Source organism: Bos mutus, chromosome 24 (genome assembly GCF_027580195.1).
Source record: "Bos mutus isolate GX-2022 chromosome 24, NWIPB_WYAK_1.1, whole genome shotgun sequence".
NCBI classification, from domain to species: Eukaryota; Metazoa; Chordata; class Mammalia; order Artiodactyla; family Bovidae; genus Bos; species Bos mutus.
The window spans coordinates 45014009-45040979 of NC_091640.1; positions in this window are offsets into that span (position 1 = coordinate 45014009).

Consider the following 26971-nt stretch of genomic DNA (forward strand, 5'->3'; position numbering starts at 1 on the left):
CTATCTTGCATCAGGTGGTTTTCCATGAACCAGTGCAGCCACAGCTGTGAGAACTTTGGTTCAAATTCAGCCAGAGCCCATGGCCACTGGCTGATCAGTCACTGCAGATTACTGCAGATCAGTCACTGCAGCCAGGGAGACAGGATTTTACCAAGATAGTATCCCTCATCTGGAACATAATTCAGGAAGAGGAGTCGTTCTTCCAAAGTACCTTACTACAGGGGAAGTGAGATCCAATCAGGCACTCCAGTGTATCTTTGGGGAAGTCAAACATATTTCAATGCAACGTCAGAAAGAACTCTGAATAGTGGTCTGCTGCTGCTGCTGCTGCTAAGTCGCTTCAGTCGTGTCCGACTCTGTGTGACCCCATAGACAGCAGCCCACCAGGCTTCCCCGTCCCTGGGATTCTCCAGGCAAGAACACTGGAGTGGGTTGCCATTTCCTTCTCCAATGTGTGAAAGTGAAACGTGAAAGTGAAGTCGCTCAGTCGTGTCCGATTCTTCGCTACCCCACAGACTGCAGCCTACCAGGCTCCTCCATCCATGGGATTTTCCGGGCAAGAGTACTGGAAAGGCTTGCCATTGCCTTCTCTGGAATAGTGGTCTAAGGTAACTCTAATCTGGAAAGATGCAAAGCATGCTAGGGCAGCACTTGGTAGGAACATCCAACAGGGTTTTGAGGAATCATTAAAGACAATGACCTTAAAGAAAATTCCCAGGAGGAGAAGGCTCACCAAGTGGAGTGAGGCATAGAGAAGAAATGCAAAGTTTTGTGTGGGAAGTTTAGGGAGCTTGTAGGTATTTCAACATGGTGGCGTGAAATGTAAAAGTTGAGACTAGAGAGTCCATGTCTTAAGAACAGGCAGTTTGAAAGGCCCACAGTGGATCCAAAGTGATTCTGGGTGTCTTACTGTTGTCCCAATGAAACAACAAAGCTTAGAACTTCCATTAAGATAAAGGTATGAAGAAGAAAAGGGAGAAGGTAAAATAATTTGGTTTGGTTCTTCTTATAAGGCTTAACATTCCCTATTGAGAAACACTAGTTTGGGCTGTGACTCTGGACTATGAACATCCCTTCTTTGGTTCTCAGTTTACTGATTTATTTCAAGTGAAAGGATTATTCTTGTATGCATTGTTAAAACCCTGCCAGGTCAGCTGGTGGCTACCTACCTTTCTATCCAACAAATGTATATCTTGAATACTGATTGTTAGCTCCAACTGGCCTTAGTGCTGACCTCAGTTTTGTTTTAAGAAGGTTAAGTGCCAGAAGCCCAGGCACAGCTTCTCAGAAGATATGTGGTCTCTCTCTCCCTCTTTTTTTCCCTCTTGGCTGTGCTGTGTACATTGCAGGATCTTAGTTCCCTGACTGGGGACCAAACCCAGATTTTCAGCAGTGAAAGCAGAGTCCTGACCACTGGATAGCCAGGGAATTCCCTGATCTCAGTTATAGAATGCAAAGATCTGTATTTGGCCTGGGTTTTGTCTATGAAAAACTGCAGACAAATAAGGCTTAATGTGAACAATAGAATATTACTGCCAGGTTGCTGTACTTTCACAAACTAACATGTGAAAGATAAAAAAATTCTGATTACACTCAGAGCAAGGGCATTTGAACTGAGGTGGTGAGAAAAAGTTCACAGAATGGTGGGATTTCAACTAGTCCGTAAGGATGGTTGTGATTAACATGGACAAAGACAGGGGGTGAGGTCATCGAGAATGGGGATTGGGCATCAGCTGGAGGGGGACTGTGAGCAAGGGAGGAGAAGTGGGAAAGGCCAATGTTTATCCCAGAGTCACTCAGGCCTGCAAAGGGCACTCCTGCCCTTCTGGATAGCACTTCACACTATCTCTGGAATATTCTAGACTATTTTTATCCTATTGCTTGACACTGTATATTATCTTCTGGAGATCAACCTCTGCAGAGTTGGTCCTACACACAGAAAGCAGACCCTTATGGAGCTTAATTGGAGAAGGAAATGGCAACCCACTCCAGTGTTCTTGCCTGGAGAATCCCAGGGACGGGGGAGCCTGGTGGCTGCCGTCTATGGGGTCACACAGTCGGACACAACTGAAGTGACTTAGCAGCATGGAGCTTAAATAGTGCGGATGGTCTCCCCATCTGTCTGCCCCTGAATTCCCTAATGATACTCAACTAACATCACTGAAAACCCTTTCCTCCCCTCTCAGTCCCACAGCGGGCCTCAAGGCTGCACTGAGTGAGGAATACCTGAGCGCTGCCATCTCTGCCATCACCCTCTCATCACTGACGATCCTAGCCACCTTGACTACAAGCCCGATAGTGCCACGACTTTTATAGTTATCCTTCAGTTTAACTCTTTCAATGACCCTATAAGGTGGGTTTTATATTATTATCTCCATTTTACCAAATGATGAAAATAACACTTAGAGATGTTTAGTGACTGGCCTACAGTCACAAAGGTGGTAAGTGATGGATCTGGAACTTAGACCCTGGCCTCTGATTGCAGGGAGCTCACAATCCCTGTGTGTGAGTGTGTGTGTGTGGCGGGGGGGGAGGGTGGTGTCAACAAAGGACTGGAGTTCCGGATGAGAAACAGCCCTACTATGGGTAGTATTTGCCATTACACAGAATATCCAAGCCCTCATTCAGTGATCCTTACTCTGTCTTCCTTAACGGAGTATTTGGTTGATGACTGCGCTGGGGCAGACTCTGGATATTGAAAGATTTGGGGGTAGGGTTGGGCTCTAAATAAAATATAGAATTTTGCTAAATAAATGAGAAAGAAAGTATTTCAAGTGTAGAATTCCCATGGAACAATTAAGGATGTGGATATTACAGTGGAAAGATGAAGCTAGACCATGGGTGGAGGGACACAGAGGCACTGAGGAGGAGCATGGCTTTGGGGACAGGTAGAGCTGGGTTCCAACCTTGGCCTTACCAAGTCCATGAGCAAGTTACAGGTTCCCTGAACCTTAGCTTCCTCATCTGTGAAATGAGAAGGGTAACAGTGAAGACTATTCTTTTAAAAACAGATTAAATTGTGCAAAGAGTCGGACATGACTTAGCAACTGAACAACAACAAAATTCTGCAACAGTGCCGAGCAAAGAGTAGATTTTTCAATTAATGGTTAAGTCTACTTTTTAATTGGTTTTATAACTGAGGAGTAAAATTCTGTCCAGCTTCCTAGGCAGCTGGGAAGTGATCATTCCTACCTAGAAACTTCCACTTACCATCTATTAATAATTGATCCACTTTCCTCTGTCATCAATTTGCCTGTGCACTTATTTCACTGGTGAAAACTTACCTAACCCCTACCATGTACTGAGCACTGTGGAAGCAAAAGCAAATAAAAGAGGACCTGTGATGGATGTTTTATTTTTCAACATATTTGTATGCATATGGCTTGTTTTCCCATCTAGAAAACAAGGAAAGAAAAAGTTTGAACTTGGGGAAAGCAAACACAGTCAGAAATTTGGGTCTTGGTAGATGGACAGTCAGAAGGAAACTCAAGCTGAGGTAGGTTCTTCTTATTTCCAACAGTTTTCATGGTGTGTGTGTGTGTGTGTGTTTGTGTGTGTATCTCATCGGTCCCTTGATTAGGCTTCCGTGTTATGTCTCCACTAGGAGTCCTTACATGAGAGGCAGCCACTCTCTTTCCCACTGACCAGTGGGGACAGAGATGCCTCCTCACAGCTCCCAGAAGGTCTCTGACGCTAAGCCAGCCCTGAGGTCTAGAGACAGATCATCAGCATTGGTCAGAGCCTGAGGCTGGGCTTTGGAGGCTGGCAGACCCCAAGACTCTTGGGCTCTTCTGCGTTGGAGTCAAGCTCCATGGGGCAACTCTGAGGAAACAGGGCCTTTGTGAAATGCTCCTTTGATGAGAAGCATAACATAAATACAAATCGCTATTAAGACAGCTTCTGAGGAGCCACTTCAATCCATTTGGGCACCTTTGATTTTATTCTCTAGTTGCTTTCCTTCTTTAAAAAAATTTAATAAGAGCATGTTTTCATCTGGCCTCATGGGAGTAATTCATTTATTTCAAGTAATAATAAAGTTTCAGTATAATCCTTGGTTCCCAGAGAGGGAGGAGACTCTTTGAAGGATTTATTTTTCCCATCCTTGAAGTGCAGGGAGACCAAGCAGCTGCCATGGGGAGTAGTGGTGTCCTGGAACCCACTGCCATGGCAATAAGCAAAGTGTCGGGGGTCACAGGGAAGCAGGGGCATGGAAAACACTCTCAGAGCTCTCTTCTTTCCTTCTCTCTGCCTCAAGTCCCTCCTTCAAAGAAACCAAGGGGTAAACTATGATGAGGCCCCAGGTCAGCAGAGGAAACCAAATAGCATCACAGCCAAGTCCAACTCAGGCTCCAAAATGGATGCCCATGAGGAGCAGGCCAGGCCAGATGGGTCTATTCAGAGTCAGATGTGGGGCTCTGAGGGCTCTAGAGGAGTGGGCTCAGCTGTGGGACACAGGAAGGGTTCGGAAATCTCCATCTCCAGTGGGTACTGGGGAAAGATGATAGCATCTCTACCAGGAAAACCAGGGTTATTTGACTATCTGCCAGCCAGTATTTTAAGTGCTTTATGTGCATTATCTCATTTAACATGTACATGAAGCACATACCAGTGTAATTCCCACATTATGGATGAGCAAAATGAAGCTTTTGGCAGTTAGATAACTTGTCTAAGGTCATGCAGCTAGTCAGTGATAGACCAGGATTTGAAACTGGTTGGCTCCAGAACCCAAGTTTGTAACCACTATGTGCACTACCTCTCAGGCTGGATTGATTAGGGAAGGCTGATGGGAGTGGTGATAACAGTTGAGATTACTTTTGATTGCAAGCAATAAAAAATCTGAGTTATGGTGACTTAAGTAAACAGGAGTTGATTTTTCTCTCCTAATGAGAGTCTGGAGCTAGGCAGCTGCTGGTGCTCAATCAAACGCCATGGGTGGGGGGACTGTTCCTTTACCCTTTCTACATGCACCTTCTACTTTCTACCTTTTCATCCCAAGAAGGCCATACACATCCAGACACCACATCTGTATTCAAGGCAGGAAGACAGAAAGAAGAAAGCCTGGTGCTATCACTACCTGTTTTCATCCAGCGGGGAAGAAAATGCTTTTCAGGACCAACCTCTCCCCAGTAAAAACAGACTTCTTAGGATGCACGGATGAGAAGGGAGTCACATGACCTCCCCTAGCTGGAAGGAAGGCTAAGGAAAGGAAAAATTTGTCTCTGTACTTTCTACATGGGAAGGACAGGAATGGCTTTATGCAATTGTTCCATAGCTTAAACGTGACCTGATCATCGGTCAGGAAGAGAGACAGGGAAATGCAAGTGCAAGACAGGAAGGTGCAAATATAAAGATGGCGAGGTCGGGCCAGGTCTGGATCCCAGTTTGTATGGAGAACTGGTGGGAGCACAGATTGGAAAGCCAGCTGGGGCTTGCATTACGGTTGAATTTAAGCATCCACTCTAAAAGCCACCTTCATCTTTTCAGTCACGAACTGTTGCTTCCATGCTCCTGTCAGCCACATTCTCTTGCTTTAACAAGACACGTGTGTTAATTACTTTAATTTGATAAATTTCAGACTTGCCCCCAAGGCTTGGGGATGGATTCGCAGTAGGAAAAAGGGCTCTAGGTTCCTGTATGAAGAGACCCTTTTGTCCTTCATTTAAAATAGATTGTATCACTTAAAATAGATAGCAGAAGAATTCTTCCTGTTCCACTTCCACTTTTTTTTTTTGCTTTTTCATTGAGAATGTCCCTTCTATAAAACAAGAGCAAATAGATAGAGGGAAAAAGAATAAAAGACAAAGACAATAGGGTTTGTGTTAGGTGAGAGGATATGAGGTGATTATTTTTATTGCAACATTTTCTTTGAAGTTGGCTTGTATTTTGGTAAAAAGTAAAGTATTTAAGGTCACTGAAAAAGACTATATAGTCGAGTTACCATTATGGTGGCTCTAGCAGAGAAATGTGATTGTCGAACCTTTCCTAGAGGCTGTCACCACAGGCCTGGGGGCACCCTCCCTGGGCTGTACGTGTATGTGGATGCCCTTCCTCCGCTTCCTGCCACCAGGAGAGGCTCTCTGTGGCTTTTGCATTCTTTCACCTCTCCGGATCTATTCTAGAGTCTTGGTGATTTAGAGCTCATGCCCAGGGCACTGCCACGAATTCAGGACTTGGGCCCTCAGGGCCGCTCTGTTTTCATTTCACTGCCAGTTTGTTTTATTGATGCCCGGATGCTCCGGCCTTGACCGCAGGCTCCCAGAGTGGGTACAGCCGCTCCTTCCACGGCAGCTTCTTGGTTTTCAGGTTCTCTTCCTGCTTGTTGAGCTGGCAGCGCATGGCCCATGTTTCTCGGGCTGTAGATGCAGGGACTTGTACTTTTTGTCCTTACAGACTTTCCTGAGGTCCCCTTTCCGAGTCTGGTTAATGACAGTGAGCACACAGGCGATGGATCTGCAAACAACTCAGATCTTGGAAAGTTTGGAAGCCCGGGGCAGCTGGGACAGTGCTACCTTCGAGTCCTCCAGCTGTTCCAGCAGCTCATCCTTGCTGCGAAGGCCTCAAGCATTCTCTTGGCCACGGCTGTATAGCCTGCCTCCGCCGCCTTCTCAGAGGGAAAGCCTTCAGCGTCCCTCTTAGAAGAGGATTTCCTCTTCCAAGGGTCTCCCCCTTCTCCTCCCCTTCTCTCACCTGCAGAATAACCACAAGTCCAGAGTGTCTCTCACGGGGTCCCCTGTTGAGTTCTTCCCTGGCAACAAGCTGCCTTTTGCTTTCATTGCACCCTGATGTAAAACACTTCCCTTCACCATTTTCCAAAAGAAAGCTAATGGTGTTCAGCTCTCTGTACGCTCAGGACATGGACAGATGCTTTCGGGAGACACCTCAGGACATACAGCCTAGCTCTGGCTGCCTCACTGTACACTTCTCAGGCCCTACACCTTCCAATTCCAGCATTCTTGTCGAGTGACTGTCATTGGTTATGGTGGGCATGCCGCCCCCGAGTGTGTGGCCCAGTCCACCTCTCCAGTGGTTTCTGTGGCTGAGAGCAGAGCCAGTGGGCCTGCTGGCCTTCCGCACCACACACTTCCCCTCAACACCATCACCACGTCTCCCAGGGCAGAAATCACAGTAACTGCTGAAATCTGGTGTCCGGAGACGCTTTCCAATTTTTAGTAAGACTGTTTGATTTGGCATGTACGTGTTTCCTGTACGTCTGTTCTGTGCATTATTGGCCTGTAGTCTTTTCAGAAAGCAGACAAAGCATAAACTTTAATAAGTGAAGCTCAAGGAGGCATGACTTGATCCATTCATTCATTTATCAATTTCTTCTCAAGGAAGCCCCTGTGCTGGGTTAGGGCCTGTGGTAGGTGCCAGGGATACATACAAACAGAAGCCAGTTTCTGCCTTCCAGAGGATTACAAGTCAGGAGTTAATAACTAAGGAGTCAAATGTTGGGGAAAAAATTCAGAATTCGAGATGTGAATAATCAATACACTCTCCTTAGAGTCAAGCTAGCGATTTTCCCCATAGGTTAGGCTTTTTAAAAACAAACGCTACCCCCTCCACCACCCCCTCCCCCTCCAGCCTTCCAACTCTTGCTTTCTTGGTGGATGAAGTGAAGCTGAATAAGTTCTCCCATGTCACTCCACAGAGAAACTTTCTCTAGCTTTCATCCACCGACAGATTAGAACCCTAGTGCTAGCATGGCCAGAACTTCATGATTTGTTTTGAACCCACTTTACAGCCTGTGTCCACCAATGCAGCCTCTGGCACTGGCCACGACGCCAACTCAAACTCTTTACCTTCCTTTAAGCAGAGAGGTGTTCCCACATCATTGTTCACGTCACTTCCTCCACATGGTGGTCTCTCTAGCTTCTCCACTCAAAATTCTACTCACCAGTTCAAGATCAAGCATGATCTGATCTAAGACAGGAAGATGTTTCTGTTTCCCAGGTGGATTCATCATTCCACTCTATGGAATGAACATGGATTTGCATGTTTGCTGGATAAATTTGAGCAAGTTAGTTAATATTCCTATGCCTCAGTCTCCCCATCTGAAAAATGGGATCAATGATAAAACATATTTCAAGTATCATATGATTGATATTAAATGCTATTTAAGGGCTATCATCAAAATTGTCACCATTATCATTAATATGATAGATTTGTCTCACTCGTGAAGAATTAATCCTGGATGTCCTTAGATTGTTGTGATTTCTCCCCTTGTTCCTCCTGCGTTATTTCATGAGATCTGATTTTGTTTTTTTATTGCTGATCTAAAAGATTAACACAAATTTAATGACTTAAACAACACAAATTTATTATCTTACAGTTGTGCATGTCAGAAGTCCAACACAGACCAAAATCAAGGTGTTGGCAGAGCTGTATTTCTTTCTGTAGGCTCGAAGGGGGAATTTGTTTTCTTGTTTTTTCCAGCTTCTGAACACAGCCATCTGTGTTCTTTGGCTTATGGATCTTTTTTCCAGCTTCAAAGCCAGTAACACTACTACCAGCCCAACCATCCTCCTGTGGTCACACCTATGACCAAAGCCAGGAAAGGGGCTCCAGTTTTGAGGAGCTGTGTGATTAGATTATGCTCTCCCAAGTCAGCTAATCCAGAAAGCTTCCCATCTCAGGGCCCTTAACCTAATCACATTTGCAACACCCCTTTATCCAATGTGGCATATTCACAGGTTATGGGGATTAGGATGTGGTTGTCTTTGGGGACCATTATTTGGCTTGCCACAGGAGCCTTGAGGATAGATCTTCTCTTTTCCTCCCAGCTACTCCTTATGGAGCCTGGCATATGAAAAGCTTTTAAGAAATGTAGCTGAACTGAATCCAATCCTCACAGAGTGTCAGGGCAGGGAGACTCAAAGAGAGTTTTGAAGAGTCTGTTGTTTTCCAGAAAATATTTTCCTAATATCATTTGTACAAATTATTGGAATGAATGGTGATGTGTTAATACCTCAGGCAGGGGAAAAAAAAAAAAACACCTTTTCTGAGCTCAGTTTGCAATTATGTTAAATATTTAATAACAACAACAAAGCTAAATGTATTAGCAGGAGTCCCAAAGCCCAGTGTCTCACAGTCCCTATGCAGCCTGTGGGAACACCATGGGGTAAAATGGCGTTACTATCCAAGCTTTACAGACCAATGTACAGAGAATTTCATCTTCCATGGTCACAGGATAACCAAGTAATAAAATCTTGGCATCCTGATGATCAAGTTCAGGCTTTTTCGGGCGGTGACCCTAAAATTCCTTTCTTATCTCCCAGCCAGGATACTCTCATTTTTCCTTTCTCATCACTTAAAATATGTCCAAAATATTGTCTTCATACTGTCTTTTGTGTTTTCTTTTAGAATGGCCATCAGGCAAATGGCATAAGCGAAAGGCAAGAGCAGGAGCAGTGCAGGCAAGTGGGGGGTCTGTTTCGAGGGGTGTTGATACATACCTCAGTTACACAGTGTGATAGGTACACGTGAGGAATCAGGCCATTCGTTCAGTAAGTAGCTACTGAGCATCTGTGAGTACTGTGGACATCCCAGTGACTATCTAGGGCACAGCCCCTACCCTTGTGGAGTGTTTACAGTGTGGTAGTGAAAACAATCTTTCAAATAAGCAACTATATGTGTCAAGAGTATTACCAAAGAGCAAATATAAACGGCTCTGGGAAGAGACAACAGACAAAGCTGGAAGCCTTTCACATAACACCTTGAGAACTAGGCTAAAGGATTTCAACTAAGAGCCCATTGCAATAGTAAAAACACAAAATGACAAGAGCTTGAAGCAGGGTTGACTCTGGGAGCAGAAAAGGATCAACTAGGCCATGATACTAACACATCTCAACCCATTGTTCTAATTCTTTGGCATTCCAGTGACTATTTGGAAATGGGAAAGAACTAACCAAGCTTCGTTCCAGCTTTGAAGATCCATTTATCAAACCAGGGTACACCTGGCTGACATCATAGACAATCTCCTTGTGACCCAACTCAAGAAACTATAAATACATTGTGGGTTGTTACTTTAAAAAATCTGCTACATATTTGGCCTAATTGATTTAGTCACCAGGGGCTTTAAAGAGCAGCCAGCTGTCTCTAGGCTGGGTGTCACGGGAGTGCTATTAAGCAAGTGTGTGCCCCTTCAGAGGCACACCCTACAAACCACAAAGGATAATATGATTAAAATATCATCAAGCTCTATGGACCGGGCTATTGGAGATGTGTCAGTTCAGAAAGAGATCTGTGAAAAGAGAGGTTATAGATTGACTTCTTACACCCCTATTTTTCTCCAACGTAAATGCTTACAAGAGATTTTTCCTATTCAAAATGTGTTCTTTTAGGGCAAATATTTTCTTCTTGCAATTGTCTTTGAAATTACAAGAAATAATGGGTTTTCTAAGATCCTGTCTACTTTCTAACAACTTTCCAGCACTAACAGTGATTTGACAATGGAACCTGCATGTTGGAATGGCAGGGAGGGTCTGTCCCTGAAGGGACTCACACAGACCCTGAATGACCATCTTTCTGCTACGTCGTAGAAGTGGTTCCTGTACTGCTTAGGAGATTCTACAACCTGACTTCTCAAGACCAGCTTTCTCCTAATCTAAACTCACTGGCTAACAGAAAGTTATTATTGAAAGACTGTCTTGTTCATAATGAAATGGGCCCCACAAACTAAGCTTGTGTTGTGCAGGTGGTGTGATTCTTTGACCCTGATGAATGACCCTTGTTCTCCTGCTGTTGACGAAGATTCAACATGGGCATCAAAGCGCCCGAGAGCATCAGAAGAACCCAGACTCAAAACTCCCGAAGTTCATGGTCTTGTTTAGGATCCCTCCTGTGTGTCGTGAAAATGTTGATGAAGAAAGAACCATCTATGCGACTCTGAAAAGAAAAAGAGCCTTAGGCCGTGATGGGGTCATATTTTTGGCATGACTCAAATTCATGATTTCCTTTGGCTTGCTGGGTTGACTTTTGTCAGTGCCTTTCAGACTTATTTCCTCCTGAGGTTGTTTTTATATTTCTGGGTTGTCTCCCGGGTGCTTTTCGCTTTCCACCCCACTCACTACCCCCACCCAAGATATTTGCCCGTAGTCATGGTGCCTTCAAGTAGAAAGTGAAATTATTTATTTCCACACTGGCCTTTGCTTTTTTGGAGCAAGGGGTGATTTTAGGTGATTACCTAACAGAAAAGGGAGAAGTTAGCTCATTAGAAGAACGTAGACCTAGTATTAGACGAAGAGAAGCCACCTCAGCTACTCATTTTCTGGACTGCTTGTGGTCGTCCAGGCTTTATCAGAGGTAATGTCTTCATTGTAGACCTCCAGTCAGAGTCAGTTATTCTCCCTGTTTGAAAAATTAGGAAAAATTAAATGCCAATTACTAAATTCCTTCATCTGCCTAACATTGTCAGGTTATTCAAGAAGCTCAATGGAAATATACATGCAACTTGGGGCTGAGGGTCTGGGCCACGGTCACTAAAGATTGCTGCATCTCCAGAGGGCTCCTGTCAGACTTTTTAGGTAGGGCGGCATCCCTGCCATGTAAGATGTGAGCACGTTTTGGAAGATTACCATTTATCTATGATTGTATATAATCTTAGAGTGTTCAAACACTCTGTTTCAGTGGGTTTGCATATTGGGCATCTTTAAGTCATCTTCTGAGTCTTGCTCATACAAGACATTCTATGACTAAAAAGAAAAATTGGAAAACTACTGATTTTAGTTGAATTCTCTCATTTCACATTTAGGAAACTGAATCTCAGAGTGGTTAAGTGGCTTCTAAAATATACAGAGTTTTGGAGGAAAAGCTAAGGAAACAACAATTATTTAAGTGGGAGATGGATATTATAAATTAGAAACATTGTCCCTGTGATTATTTTTATCTGTCATTACATTCTTTTGGCTTCCCCTCTGTGTTTGCACCACAAATCAAGTATGCTCTGTCCCCAAACTTCCTTGGGTAACCAGTTTTTATTCTCTACTTGCCTAGAAGTCAATTCAGAGCTTCTAGAACCAAACTCTATTTTTTATAGAAAGAATCATTTATACAGCAATTCTTTTTCTTTATTATCAAGCTTTTTTTATTTTTTGCTTTTTAAGATTCATGTTTTTATCACATACCTTACTTGATCCTCACAAATAAGTAAGATAGATGAAGCAGGTCAATTTGTAAAGCACATTGTATATATAGCAATATATCCATAAAAGTGAACTTATTTTTCAACAGGAGAATTTATCTGCTATTTCATTTTATAGGTGGCACAGAAAGTCACTTTGGAACCTATTAAATTTGCCTCTTTCCTGAATTTTCCCTCCTAATTAGGCAAATATAAGATATGCACTTTTTCCACATCCTGTTGTATGCTTAGCTGGAGAAGATCTGAGTCTGCATAGATGCCAAGACTTCCCCTGGGAGGCAAGAGAGACTAATAACTTAAATATCCCCTTTCATATCATCTGTGGAAGCTTGGAATGGGTCAGGTGATATCTGAAGGTGAGAAAGAATTTAAAACATCTGGAACTGTTAGTCTGGCCTCAACCCCAGGGCCTGGAAGTCTGGGGAAGAGTCCAGAAATAGGGCTCCTGGGCATGAGTGTGTAACCACCGATGGCTGTAACTAAGGGGGCACATATGAGGAGACCCACTGCAACCTACAACAGGGTCTGGACTAGAAAAGGCATCATCTCAGCTATAAAAAGAACACAAAGGATTGTGTGATGTGGAACCGTTTTCATGGCAACACCTGTGGCAACAGTAGAAATAATGGCGATTCGACTGGGGACACATCAGGCTCCCTAGTTCTCTCCTGACATTTGGAGTGAAGACTGACCCCATTGACAGAAGTTCTTGGGTAATTCAAGAAGAAGAAGACTCAAGAGGGAACTACTAGTCTCCCTGCTAACCCACACATGCAGGATCCCCATGAAGGTGTCTTGGATTACCTGTAGATGAGGTATGGATAAGAGGAGGTATAGGTTCTAGGTAGGGAGAGTTTTAGGAATTTGCAAAGGTCACTGGTAGCCCAGGGCTCCTTTCCCAGCAGTTTCTGGCTCTTTTGACAGCATAGTGCACTCTACTCACTCCTAATGACTCTGCCTTAACCATGCTCCCCATTTCTCATGCCTTTGAGTGGAAATGTGACCTTGGAGTGGTGGCAAATCGTAAATCCTCTGAGTCGTTTTCCTGCCCATGAGTTGGCTGTTTCCCATCTAATTTTTCATACTGTTAGGGAGAGTTCTCGGAAAGCATTAGATGCATCATCTAAGGGCCCTTAAGCACAGCCCTGGAATGCTGAGAGCTCCAGTCCTGCTGGTGGGAGTCTGGAGACAGAAGATAATTCTCCATCTCTAGCCCCTTTCTGGAGAGGCTGATAGCAAGACCCAGGGCACCTTAAGGTTTCAGCAGAGTCTGAGGGGCCCCAGGGAGGGCATTGTCCTGGCTCCTGCAGACCTCTGTTGTAGTTATTAGTATGCATGATAATGACAGTTTAGTTCTTTCCCTTGAAGATAGCTTTTAAATTTGCTCTGTTGGCCTCTTGATGAAATAGCTTAATGCATATTAATGGCTTCTTTTATTTACTGAACAGCACCATTAAGCACTTTGAAATACCAGATTCCACCCAAGGTCTCCAGGGAGACAAGCCAATATCTCTAGACTTACTGGATGAATGGGAAACTGAGGAAACAAAAAACATCCTGAAAGTAACACAGGAAGCCCCTTGACCACAGATGCTGTCTGTCTAGCAGGTGGTTATGGACTGGACTGGGTAACATTATGCTGGGCCTCCTTGTCCATCCATTCTTACAGCAGGCTTTTACTGAGCACTTGCTTTGTGTACAGCACTGCATGGGGCACTGAGCAGCAAGGAAGGTGAATATAATTATAAAGCTCAGGAGGCACCTGTTTTCTATTCAAGGCAACCTGAAGGAGAGGTTAGAGTGGAGAAAGCAGTGTCTGAAATTAAGCTGGCACCATTGCTGCAGAATTTAAGGGATTTCTACGCCTAACTGCACAGGCTTCTTGACCTAATAACAGCACATCCAGGAGTGTGGCCATTGATAAAAAGAAGTTAGATACAGAAAACTTGGGAAGTATGTCCATGATATAGCATTAAAAGGGAAGATGGCCAACGATTTCATGTTTATTAACTATGTGTGTATGTTTATGAGTTTATATGCATATATGATGCATGTAGACAAACAGGTAGATAGATGATAAATAGAAGATCAGTAAGAGAGAGAAAGAGTGAGAGCAAGAGAGAGGAAACTAGAACTTCGGAAGAATTTATGTGCCACTAATGGCACTGTGGGGGGAGGAGTGAAAGGGCCACATTCTTGGGTTTTTTACTTCCCATAGTATTTTAAAAGTCATATGATCTTTTTTTGTGTTTCAGCATTTTAAAAATAAAATGTTCAAAAGTAAATACATAAAAGATGTAGTCCCCAACCTCAAGAACCTTACACCCCAAAAGAGCAGATAAACAAACATTAACTACACTATCAGAATAAAGACACTGCAAGTACATGAAAAGTGTTTATTTGACAAAGTGTGTATAAGATAAAAAGGACACATGTTGAAAGAAATTTTCCCACTGGGAGTATTGACCAAGAACGTGCTTCTTTCATCACCACCAGAACAGTAGGTGCTAGTAAATGGCCTCTTTGGACTCTGGGGTGGTGAGGAAGCACAAGCCAGCCTGGATCCTCCCTAGGAAGGCAAGTGTTGAACGGACCCTCTCAAGGTCCCTGTTCCAATCTGACTACCCTGCCTATCTGTCCAGAAGGGGTTCTCTAGGTGCTGAGGGCTGACTCAAGGAAAGATATACGTAGCTTTGCTGATTTAAATTTCCCCTGGAACTTTGAGTTTTCCTGACATGAGTCATGACCCAATCACAGGTAATGTAACTGAAACCGATTTTGTATGTAAGCTCCTACGAGGGGACCCTGATGGTGGCAAACTTGTCGCTGTCACTCAGTGTGGGCTGCCCGCTCGGATCCTTCTGTGTGCTGGCTCCTACAGCTGTTGATGGAAACCATGCCCTTCTTAGTAAAGGTTCTAAGGAAGAAACACGCGTGGAGGGAAGGAGGGTACAGAGGGTGCCTCATTCTAACGAGAAGACCTAGGATGGCTTCACTGGGCAGGAAACATTGTAATTCCTGAAGGATTGGATTTTGATTAGCAGAGAAAGTAGAAAGGATTTCTACAGGAAGAAATGGAGAAGAATCCAGTATCAAATAGGAGTTAGCACTTAAATAGCGCCTATATGTATACGGAATGAATTAATCCAGTGAGATTAGTGTTCTATTATACCCATTTTGCAGATGAGGAAATTGAGGTACAGAAAAGTTACTTTCCTAGGGTCCCAGAAGGAATAAGTGGTATGGTTGAGAATCAAACCAAGGGCATTAGACCTCTTGACCTCTCAGAACCTTCTTGTAAACTGACAAATACTCTTGTTGTTCAGTCATGTCCAACTCTTTGTGACCCCGTGGACTGCAGCACACCAGGATCCCCTGTCCTTCACTATCTCTCGGAGTTTGCTCAAACTCATGTCCACTGAGTTGGTGAGGAGTGCTGGGAAACACTAGAGGTGAAAAAAAGTGCTGGTGCACACATCAGCTGCTCCCTAGCAGAGCTGGAATGGAGGCAGTAACTGTGGGAGGTGAGATGGGACTGCATCCTTGAATTCTAGGAAAAGGGCTGGGAACTTCCTCTGAGGGAGCAGGAAGCCACCAGACAGGTTTTTGGAATAAAACACCTGCTCTGAGCTATAATGTCTTAGAAAAAGACCTCTAGTGAGGATAGGAGAGGCGGGGCGGACTGGAGAGATGAAGGAGGTCATGAGGTAGGAGATTCTGGGGGCTTGAGTTGGAGTCATCACAGTTGAGAAGACAGTGGAAGAGAGACCTCGGTGGGTGAGAAACAGCCTTCCATGTGTTTCTGCTTCCTGGCCGGACCCTGGTAGGAAATGAATAGTGAAGATTGGTGTGCAGCCCAAGAACAGGTAACAATCGACCAGTAGCAGCAACGTTTTCAAGCAGTCCTTTGGCCTCCTTCAGACTTCAAATAACTTACTTAATTTTAAAAACAATCCTGCCTCAACAGCCTCCTCCTTTCCTCCAACTTTGAAGCTAGAAGATGGTTCTCTTCTAAAAGCAATATTTCAGAGCAAAGCCAAAAGCAACCAACAGAACTCCAGCTATTCCTGGTCCAGGGTCTGAGGGAAGCAGCTTAGACAATTTCCTGAGGGGGTTTGGAAGCAGATGATGCCAAGCCCAGACCCAGTTTGCTCTGCTCCATTTGTAATGTCCTCACACTGTAAATTGCAAACATTACAGCCGGGCACTCTCTTTATGGCATACTTTCATCCTGAAATGTTCCCGTGCTACATTTTCATGTAACTTATGCACCGCGAATGTTGTAAAAACTGCCGTAAAAGTCAATATAAATGCAATAATGTCACGTCAGTCAAAGGCAGCAGAGCAGCCCTTTGAGCAAACAATTGGGAAACTAGAGGGAAAACTCAATTGCTCCATGTTGCAAATTGATTAAAGATATGAATCAGAAAATTAAAGGGCTTTTGGAGTTTAGGTTATTACTAACTGCTTTACTTTATGGAGCAATTACTTTGATTCTATCTCGAGTCCAGTAAAGCGACTGCCAACATATGGTGAGATGGGGCTCTGTGTCTTTCTTATTAATGTGAATTACTCAAGATCAGCCTAAATGAATGCACATGTGCATCTTAGACATATGAGTTCATTTCCTAAGCACTGTACTTAAAATTATAAAGAAATAATTAATAGCTAGGGTCAAACCTCTGTTTGACTAAACCTTCTCGGTGGCCAAGAAAACCAATCCTGTTTTCAAAGTGTGAGATGTTGCAGCAGTCACCTTCGTGTTTAGTTTATAATTTTTAGGCTCTTCTAGAAGGGCAGGGAAGCATAGAGTCTTGTCAACATAGTTAATTTGCACTACACCACGTCTAGCCGGTTGAGTGCCGAGATGCTGTCCTCATCTAATTGTCTCAGTATCTGAAAGTCCATAATTAGACAGTCATTTCTTTAGAGCTTAAACCTTTTGGTACTAAGCTTCTTGTATAAGTATCATAAGATCAAATAAACTTAAGCTCAGGAAGAAAACATCTTAGCAATAATTAATATGGCCCTTTGGGCTCTGGCAGACAGGAAGCTAAGAGCTAAATTTAATATTCAGTTGTAGTAATTGCCCTGTGCTAGATTCCTGAGCTAGCGTGTAGCTAAGCACATTTAGCGGGTACTCAGTGAAGGATGGCTGAATGGCGGAATATGAGATAATGACTAACAGTCACTTTTATTATTACTTACTATGAGTGAGAGTTTGCAGGTATGCTAAGTGCTTCTAAACATTGCCATAAATTAATCTTAAAAATAGTCTTCTTAACTATTTTCATGACCATTTTACAGATGAGGAAGCAGACTCATAGAGGTTAAGTGACTCACCCATGTTCACCTAGCTGGAATCTGAAACCAGTACTCTGTGATTATAGAGCCAGCATTCTCAGCTACTACCTAAAGGGGACAAAAATAGGGTGGTCATAGGACTTGAAGGTTAATTTGGAAACAACAGGTATTAGCTATCTCCTTACAGAGAAGAAAATTTTCAAATGAGTAGATTTTTTTAAGTATTAATTAATTAATTAATCTGGCTGTGCTGGGTCTTCATTGCTTCATGGGCTTTCCTTCAGTTGCAGGCCATGCACTCCATTTGCAGCGCACAACTTCTCTTGTTGCAGAGCATGGGCTTTAGGGTGCAGAGGCTTCAGTAGGGCTTCAGTAGTTGTGGCTCGGGGCTGTAGAACACAGGCTCAGTAGTCATGGCACCTGGGCTTAGTTTCGACATGTGGTATCTTCCCGGATCAGAGATCAAACCCATGTCTCCTGCATTCGCAGGCAGATTCTTTACCTCTGAGCCACCAGGGAAGCCCTAAAATGAGTAGACCTTGATTGTAAGCAGATTGAGAGTTTCAAGACATCTTTGGGGAAAATGGATAAGGCAGAAGGAGTGTTACTTAGCAACAGAAGCACAGACCAAACGAGAATCAAAGAGACTAGTAAAGGTAATGCCCAGTTAGCAGGGTCCAAGAGATGGGGCACCAGAGCATGGGCTTTCAGAGAAGGCACTGGCAACCCACTCCAGTACTCTTGCTTGGAAAATCCCATGGGCGGAGGAGCCTGGTAGGCTGCAGTCCATGGGGTCGCTAAGAGTTGGACACGACTAAGCGACTTCATTTTCACTTTTCACTTGCATGCATTGGAGAAGGAAATGGCAACCCACTCCAGTGTTCTTGCCTGGAGAATCCCAAGGACAGTGGAGCCTGGTGGGCTGCCATCTATGGGGTCGCACAGAGTCGGACACGACTGAAGTGACTTAGCAGCAGCAGAATAGGCTTTGCATATCACAGCCTTACTGACATCTGAATCTGAAGCCATTAACTCAAAATTTCCTTATTCTGGTACCATGCTGACCAGACAGTGTTCTAGTTTGCTTTTGGCAGGCCAGGTATGTGTGTCTACAGGCTGAAATGTGCTGATTGTACCCAATGTCACTGGCACAGGAGTTACAGTGTTTGGGATAAATTAATTAATAAGCAGTCTGATTTACACAATATCTCTGAGGTTAATTAAAGACTGTTCCTGAACAGGCTACTCCTCGGGTGCTGACCAAGTTAGGTTTCTGAGTCTGTGAGGCTGACCCTGGTCTGCAAAATTTCTTGTGGTTAGGAAGACAAGCCTGGGAGCCCTTCCTCAATCCCTGGTTTCAAATTTTTACTAATCATTTTCTCTGCTTTCTTTTGTAATGACCCTGCATCTTCTGGTTGCTGTTTATTTGTTTGGCATTAGATGTGCCTTAAACATGAGCTATTTCAGATGCCTTTTGATTTAAAGGCATGCAACTTTGAAATAAACATGAATACACACACACACACAGAATATATATTCTGTGCTGTAGTTTTGACAGCCTGAGCAAACTAAGACAGGTGGTAAGAAGGGATAATGTAACAAGCATGCATGCTCAGGCACTTAAGTCATGTCCAACTCTTTGTGACCCTTATGGACTGTAGCCTACCAGGATCCTCTGTCCATGGGATTCTCCAAGCAAGAATACTGGAGTGGGCTTCCATGCCCTCCTCCAGGGGATCTTCATAACCCAGGGATCCAATCTAGGTCTCCTGCGTCTTCTGCATCACAGGCAGATTCTATACCACTGAGCCACTGGGGAAGCCCCCTAATGTAACATAATCCTAGGTAATAAGAAACATAAATAAATATTAAATTAGTATTAGTCTCACAATAATGTACAATTTATTGTTTTTTAGTTTAATTTTATTTTATTTTTAAACTTTACAATATTGTATTAGTTTTGCCAAACATCGAAATGAATCTGCCACAGGTATACATGTGCTCCCCATCCTGAACCCTCCTCCCTCCTCCCTCCCCATACCATCCCTCTGGGTCGTCCCAGTGCACCAGCCCCAGGCATACAGTATCGTGCATCGAAACTGGACTGGCAACTCGTTTCATATATGTACAATTTAAAATAATTTTTCATTGCTTTATCTCATTTTGAACCTCTCACTAACATCATAAAGCAGAAGTAACTATTAATATAATCCCCATTCTTCAGATAAGGTCCAAGAGAGATAAGTGACTTGTTTAAGATCATCCAGTTAGAAAGAGAAGACACTGCTTTCACAAAAGACTGCTTTACCTGCAATGACAGGAAAAAAAACAAACACGCTGCAGTCCAAAACATTTTTCAGAACATCTAACAGAGCACCTAGTGAAATCTATAGGTGTTTCTCTTCCTGACCCCTCTCCCTTCCAATTTCAGTTCAGTTCAGTCGCTCAGTCGTGTCCGTCTCCTTGCGACCCCATGAATTGCAGCACGCCAGGCCTCCCTGTCCATCACCAACTCCTGGAGTTCACTCAAACCCATGTCCATCGAGTCGGTGATGTCATCCAGCCATCTCATCCTCTGTCATCCCCTTCTCCTCCTGCCTCCAATCCCTCCCAGCATCAGAGTCTTTTCCAATGAGTCAACTCTTCGTCAAAGAGTTGCCAAATGTGGTGGCCAAAGTATTGGAGTTTCAACTTTAGCATCAGTCCTTCCAATGAACACCCAGGACTGATTTCCTTTAGGATGGACTGGTGGATCTCCTTGCAGTCCAAGGGATTCTCAAGGGTCTTCCAACACCACAGTTCAAGCATCAATTCTTTGGCGCTCAGCTTTCTTCACAGTCCAACTCTCACATCCATACATGACCACTGGAAAAACCATAGCCTCGACTAGATGGACCTTTGTTGACAGAGCAATGTCTCTGCTTTTGAATATGCTATCTAGGTTGGTCATAACTTTCCTTCCAAGGAGTAAGCGTCTTTTAATTTCATGGCAGCAGTCACCATCTGCAGTGATTTTGGAGCCCCCCAAAATAAAGTCTGACACTGTTTCCACTGTTTCCCCATCTATTTCCCATGAAGTGATGGGACCGGATGTCATGATCTTCGTTTTCTGAATGTTGAGCTTTAAGCCAACTTTTTACTCTTCTCTTTCACTTTCATCAAGAGGCTTTTTAGTTCCTCTTCACTTTCTGGCATAAAGGTGTTATCATCTGCATATCTGAGGTCATAGATATTTCTCCTGGCAATCTTGATTCCAGCTTGTGCTTCTTCCAGCCCAGCATTTCTCATGATGTACTCTGCATAGAAGTTAAATAAGCAGGGTGACAATATACAGCCTTGACGTACTCCTTTTCCTATTTGGAACCAGTCTGTTGTTCCATGTCCAGTTCTAACTGTTGCTTCCTGACCTGCATATAGGTTTCTCAAGAGGCAGGTCAGGTGGTCTGGTATTCCCATCTCTTTCAGAATTTTCCACAGTTTATTGTGATCCACACAGTCAAAGGCTTTGGCATAGTCAATAAAGCAGAAATAGATGTTTTCTGGAACTCTCTTGATTTTTTGATGATCCAGAAGGTGTTGGCAATTTGGTCTCTGGTTCCTCTGCCTTTTCTAAAACCAGCTTGAACATCTGGAAGTTCATGGTTCATGTACTGCTGAAGCCTGGCTTGGAGAATTTTGAGCATTAGTTTACTAGCGTGTGAGATGAGTGCAATTGTGTGGTAGTTTAAGCATTCTTTGGCATTGCCTTTCTTTTGGATTGGAATGAAAACTGACCTCTTCAAGTCCTATGGCCACTGCTGAGTTTTCCAAATTTGCTGGCATATTGAGTGCAGCACTTTCACAGCATCATCTTTCAGGATTTGAAAGAGCTCAACTGGAATTCCATCACCTCCACTATGCTTTCTAAGGCCCACTGGACTTCACATTCCAGGATGTCTGACTCTAGGTGAGTGATCACACCATGGTGATTATCTGGGTCATGAAGCTCTTTTTTGTACAGTTCTGTGTATTCTTGCCACCTCTTCTTAATATCTTCTGCTTCTGTTAGGTCCATACCATTTCTGACCTTTATCGAGCACGTCTTTGCATGAAATGTTCCCTTGATGTCTCTAATTTTCTTGAAGAGATCTCTAGTCTTTCCTATTTCTCTATTTCTTTGCATTGATCACTGAGGAAGGCTTTCTTATCTCTCCTTGCTATTCTTTGGAACTCTGCATTCAGATGCTTGTATCTTTCCTTTTCTCCTTTGCTTTTCGCTTCTCTTCTTTTCACAGCTATTTGTAAGGCTTCCCCAGACAGCCATCTTGCTCTTTTGCATTTCTTTTCCATTTAAGTAAGCCCTGTATAAAAATCTGTATTCAAACACAAAGTAAATTCTAGGCCTATGTCAACATTTTAAGCAGAATTATCACTTTTCAAACAGATTATTTTTAAAGAAGTAAATTCCCCTTGTTCATTTAAAGTTTCACTCTTTCTTTAGAAAAAGTGATTTACACACACATTCCATAAACAAATATGGTGAAGAAAAAAATATAACTGTGCTGCTGCTGCTGCTAAGTCACTTCAGTTGTGTCCGACTCTGTGCAACCCCATAGATGGCAGCCCACCAGGCTCCCACGTCCCTGGGATTCTCCAGGCAAGAACACTGGAGTGGGTTGCCATTTCCTTCTCCAACGCATGAAAGTGAAAAGTGAAAGCAAAGTTGCTCAGTCGTGTCCGACTCTTAGCGACTCCATAGACTGCAGCCTACCAGGCTCCTCCATCCATGGGGTTTTCCAGGCAAGAGTACTGGAGTGGGGTGCCATTGCCTTTTCTGATAACTGTGCTAGAATCAAGCAAACACTGCTGAAGAGATACTGATAAGGAGAGTGATTGTGTAGCCACCTTTGATGGGCCGTGGAGGCCTGGAGTCTATACCCTGAACACCTCAGATTCTGGCCTCAGCTACTCATTTATATTAAGGCCTAAATGTGAGCAAGAGATTTAGTTGACAAGTATTTGTGGATTTCTCTGATAAACATGCACAACTTCATCTGCTGCTGCTAAGTCGCTTCAGTCGTGTCCAACTCTGTGCGACCCCATAGACGGCAGCCCACCAGGCTCTGCCATTCTTGGGATTCTCCAGGCAGGAACACTGGCGTGGGTTGCCATTTCCTTCTCCAATGCGTGCAAGTGAAAAGTGAAAAGTGAAAGTTAAATCACTCAGTCGTGTCTGACTCTTAGCAACCCCATGGACTGCAGCCTACCAGGCTCCTCCATCCATGGGATTTTCCAGGCAAGAGTACTGAGTGGGGTGCCATTGCCTTCTCGACTACTTCATCTAACCCTTCCTAACTACCTTCCTCCTTCTAGAAATACATCTCTATCCTTCTCCCTTAATGAGTTCAAATGGAAGCTGCTATTTTCTAACAGATCCACCCTCTGATTAAGTGGAACCAATTACAGACCCTCACTCTGCTGTTACCAATTGGGTATTCTGGACGGTTGTGTCTCATTTACCAACTCAAAGCCCTTCCTCTTCATTTTTAAATTTGGCCTCTAAAAGAGGAGAAACTCCCCAGTGATACAAGACATTGAAATTGTAGGCAATCATGTTCCCCATTATAGCAGAAGCCAGTTTATGGTTAGAAAGAATGGAGCTTACTCAGAGAGAAGCACAGGCAAGAGAGGGAGAGAAAAGGGAAGGTAGTGGCATTATAAGCCCTGATTCCAAGTGTCCTTGAGGCCCAGACAGCATGCTCTTCCAGCAGCCAGGTGATTTAGCATGTTCCCTTTGTACCCAAACTAGTTCAGGTTGGGTTTGTCAATTATAAACAAAAGACATTGTGATATTGTTATTTATCACGAGAAATATAAGTTTGATTTCCATCCCCATTTCTGGTACAGAATTCCTAAAACCCTTGGAATTTCCTAAGTCATAGAGAGATAAAGGTGTTTTAATATTAATAACAAACCCCTTTCAATTATACCATACTTTATGTTAATAAGGTAAATTTTAGAAGCCCCAAAAGGTGGGACTGAATGCCAGGGGAACCAACCATGTGATTAGAGAATTGAAATTTCAGTCCCATCCCCCTGACCTTCAGGGAGGGAAGAGGGGCTGAAGGTTGAATCAGTCACCAGTTGTTCAGTCACTCAATCATGTCTGACTTTTTGCAACCCCATGAACTGTAACATGCCAGGCTTCCCTGTCCTTCACAATCTCGCGGAGTTTGGTCAAACTCATGTCCATTGAATCAGTAATGCCATCGTACCTTCTCATCCTTTGTTGTCCCCTTCTCCTCCTGCCTTCTATCTTTCTCAACATCTGGGTCTTTTCCAATGAGTTGGCTCTTCACATCAGGTGGTCAAAGTATTAGAGCTTCAGCTTCAGCATCTGTCCTTTCAATGAATATTCAGGGTTGATTTCCTTTAGGATTGACTGGTTCGATCTCCTTGCAGTCCAAGGGACTCTCAAGAGTCTTCTCCAGCACCACAGTTCAAAAGCCTCAATTCTTTGGCATTCAGCTTTCTTATTGTCCAACTCTCACATCTGTTCATGACTACAGGAAAAACCATAGCTCTGACTATCCACACCTTTGTTGGCAAAGTGATGTCTCTGCATTTTAGTATGCTGTCTAGGTTGGTCATAACTTTTCTTCCAAGGAGTAAGCATCTTTTAATTTCATGGCTGCAGTCAGTGTCCACAGTGATTTTGGAAACCAAGAAAATAAAGTCTGTCACTGTTTCCATTTTTTTCCCCTTCTATTTGCCATGAGATGATGGGACTTGATGCCATGACCTTTGTTTTTTGAAAGTTGAGTTTTCTGAAAGTTGAGCTCCTGTGTTTTCACTCTCTTTCACCTTCATCAAGAGGCTCTTTAGTTCCTTTTTGCTTTCTGCCATTAGGGTTGTATTATCTGCATATCTGAAGTTATTGATATTTTTCCTGGCAATCTTGATTCCAGCTGAGTTTTATCCAGTCTGGCATTTCGTCTGATGTACTCTGCATACAAGTTAAATAAGCAAGGTGACAATATACAACCTTGATGTACTCCTTTCCCAATTTTGAACCAGTCCATTGTCCCATGTCCGGTTCTAACTGGCCAATATCCAATGGCCAATGATTTAATGAATTATGCCATTGAAATGAAGTTTCCATAAAACTCAAAGGACATAGTTCAAAGAGCTTCCGTATTGGTGGACATATGGAGGTGCTGGGAAACAACATGCTCAGAGAGTGTGGAAGCTCCATGTCATCCCCACATACTTTGCTACATGTATCTCTTCCATCTGGCTGTTTCTGAGTTATATCCTTTTATAATAAACTCATAATCTAGTAATAAAACATTTCTATGAGATCTGTGAGCTACTCTAGCAAGTTAATCAAACCTGAGGAAGGATTTGGAGAACCTCCAATCTACAGCTAATCAGTTAGAAGCACGGGTGATGCCCTGGATTAGCAATTGGTGTCTTGGGTGACAGTATCGTAGGACTGAGCCCCTAACTGTGGGATCTGATGCTATATCCAGTTAGATAGTGTCAGAATTGAGTCAGTTGTTTCGTGGTGTTCGAAAAACACACACACAAGAGACCCTCTTCTGTCAAAGAGATTGGGAGAGAGAGGAACATTCATCAAATACTATCTTGAGAAGATGTTAACAGCCTGTCTGATTTTGTACAGTAAGTGCTTAGCTGGCAGGGGTCACTGCATAGAAATGGAAGGGGAGGTCAAGGAAAAACTGCCTTAGAGAAGAAAGCTCCTCCAATACAGAGAAAGATCTTAGCCATTGTCAATCCCATTTTGTCCTACCATAGTAAATATTGGATTTAATTTTGATTTCTCCTCTTTAACACTTTCTGAGGCCCATCAAAGTTACTAGTTCATGCAGAAAAACCCTGATTTCCAGGATTGAGGGATCTGACCTTTATTATTCTCTTCCCCGTGAAAAACGGACTTGGCCTGTTCCCTCCAGAGATCTCAGCACTCATAAGACCCCTTTTACCACAGAACGAGGGACTAAAAAAATTGGTTGAGCTTGTTCAAACAAAGTCTCAATTTCCCATCAAGCAATTGAAAGTTGGGGTTACATGTTGAGGTAGACTTCGGACTCTTCTAACAGCCTTTAGAGACATGGTTCCCCAACCAATTGGCATTCAGGAAATGTTTATCAGTTCTGACAGCCACAAGTTCCACCCTGGCCAATTTTAGCTCCTATGACTGGAAGTGACTTGAATGTTTGAAATTCTGTAAAATACAGGCTAGTTTTGAAATAGAGCCGCAGAACTACAATGGCATTCTGGCTTAGCTGTTCGGCAATTTAGGTCAAAATCCTTTCTCTTCTGAACAAGGGAAAGCTTCCTTGAAAGGACTAGTGATAAATTTTCAATAAATCTGCTAGGTTGTGCGGAATGAAAGAAGAATTTTTTTAATGATTTATGAACCTGAGTGAAGTGATATTTTCATTGCTGTCCACTTTCCATAATTTTTCTCTTTTAAATTCCCTTTAGTGTCTTTTTAGGAAAATAGAAGAAAGGGATGAGTATCCTTTGGGGCGGGGTGGGGGGGTTGCTTTCAAAATAGTGAGCACAGGACCATAAAATACATGTATCTATATATGTATGTAAGCAGCATTCACTTGGAAACAACTGAGAACTCCATTTAGGTGTGTTCGTTTCAGTATCAACAGAGGAAAGGATTTTTACATAAGTGAACTTTGAAATAATTGCTTCCTTCTTTGAGGACTTTTATAAAACTACTTCTGCATTTCTTTTTAAACTGAGGGGTGTAACTTTCTTTAATTAATTAATTAGCTAATTATTTAATTGGCTCATTCATTCACTCTTGTTTAATTATCTTATGTTTGGACTTGGCCGCGTCCCATGATGCCGCAACAAGGAGCTTCAGGTCACAGTCAGCGCCCCAGCCTTGTTTCTCCTCTGCTCCGCGTGCACAGGCAAGGAGGGGGCGGGTCCTGTAACTGAGCCTGTGTGGCCACACGCGCTTGACACTTCCTGTGACCCACTTTGAAATTTATGCTATTTTACCTTTTAAACACTCTTAATTTTCTCAAAAAATCCTTGAAGCAAATATTTTAACACTCATTTTAGAGAAGATATAAGTGAGCTCAGAGAGGTTGAGTGACTTCTCTGAGCTCCAGCGAGAGGCAGAGCTGGCACGTGTGGCCTCCTATAAGTGACCTGGCCTCAATGGGCTTCGTCTCCTCTTGGGCCCAATGGGAGGTTTCTCTGCTTCCTTCCAGCTACAATGTCCCCCGATACCTGTTATTGGTTTAGAAAATGTCGAATTCATTCCATGAATCAGAGACATTGACTAAATATCAGACAGGCCAAGTGACCATGAGAAAATAAGGATCCTCATTAAGGCCAGATCCTGTTTTTGAAGCAGGAGGAAACACAATGTAAATGCATGGGCAGAAATTCAGACAGCATGATTTACCAACAAGCTCTGATAACTCTGCTGAAGGTGTGGTCAATCCGAAGAAACAAATGGCTAGAATCAACTACAGGCATTTAGGCGGGTGTTAA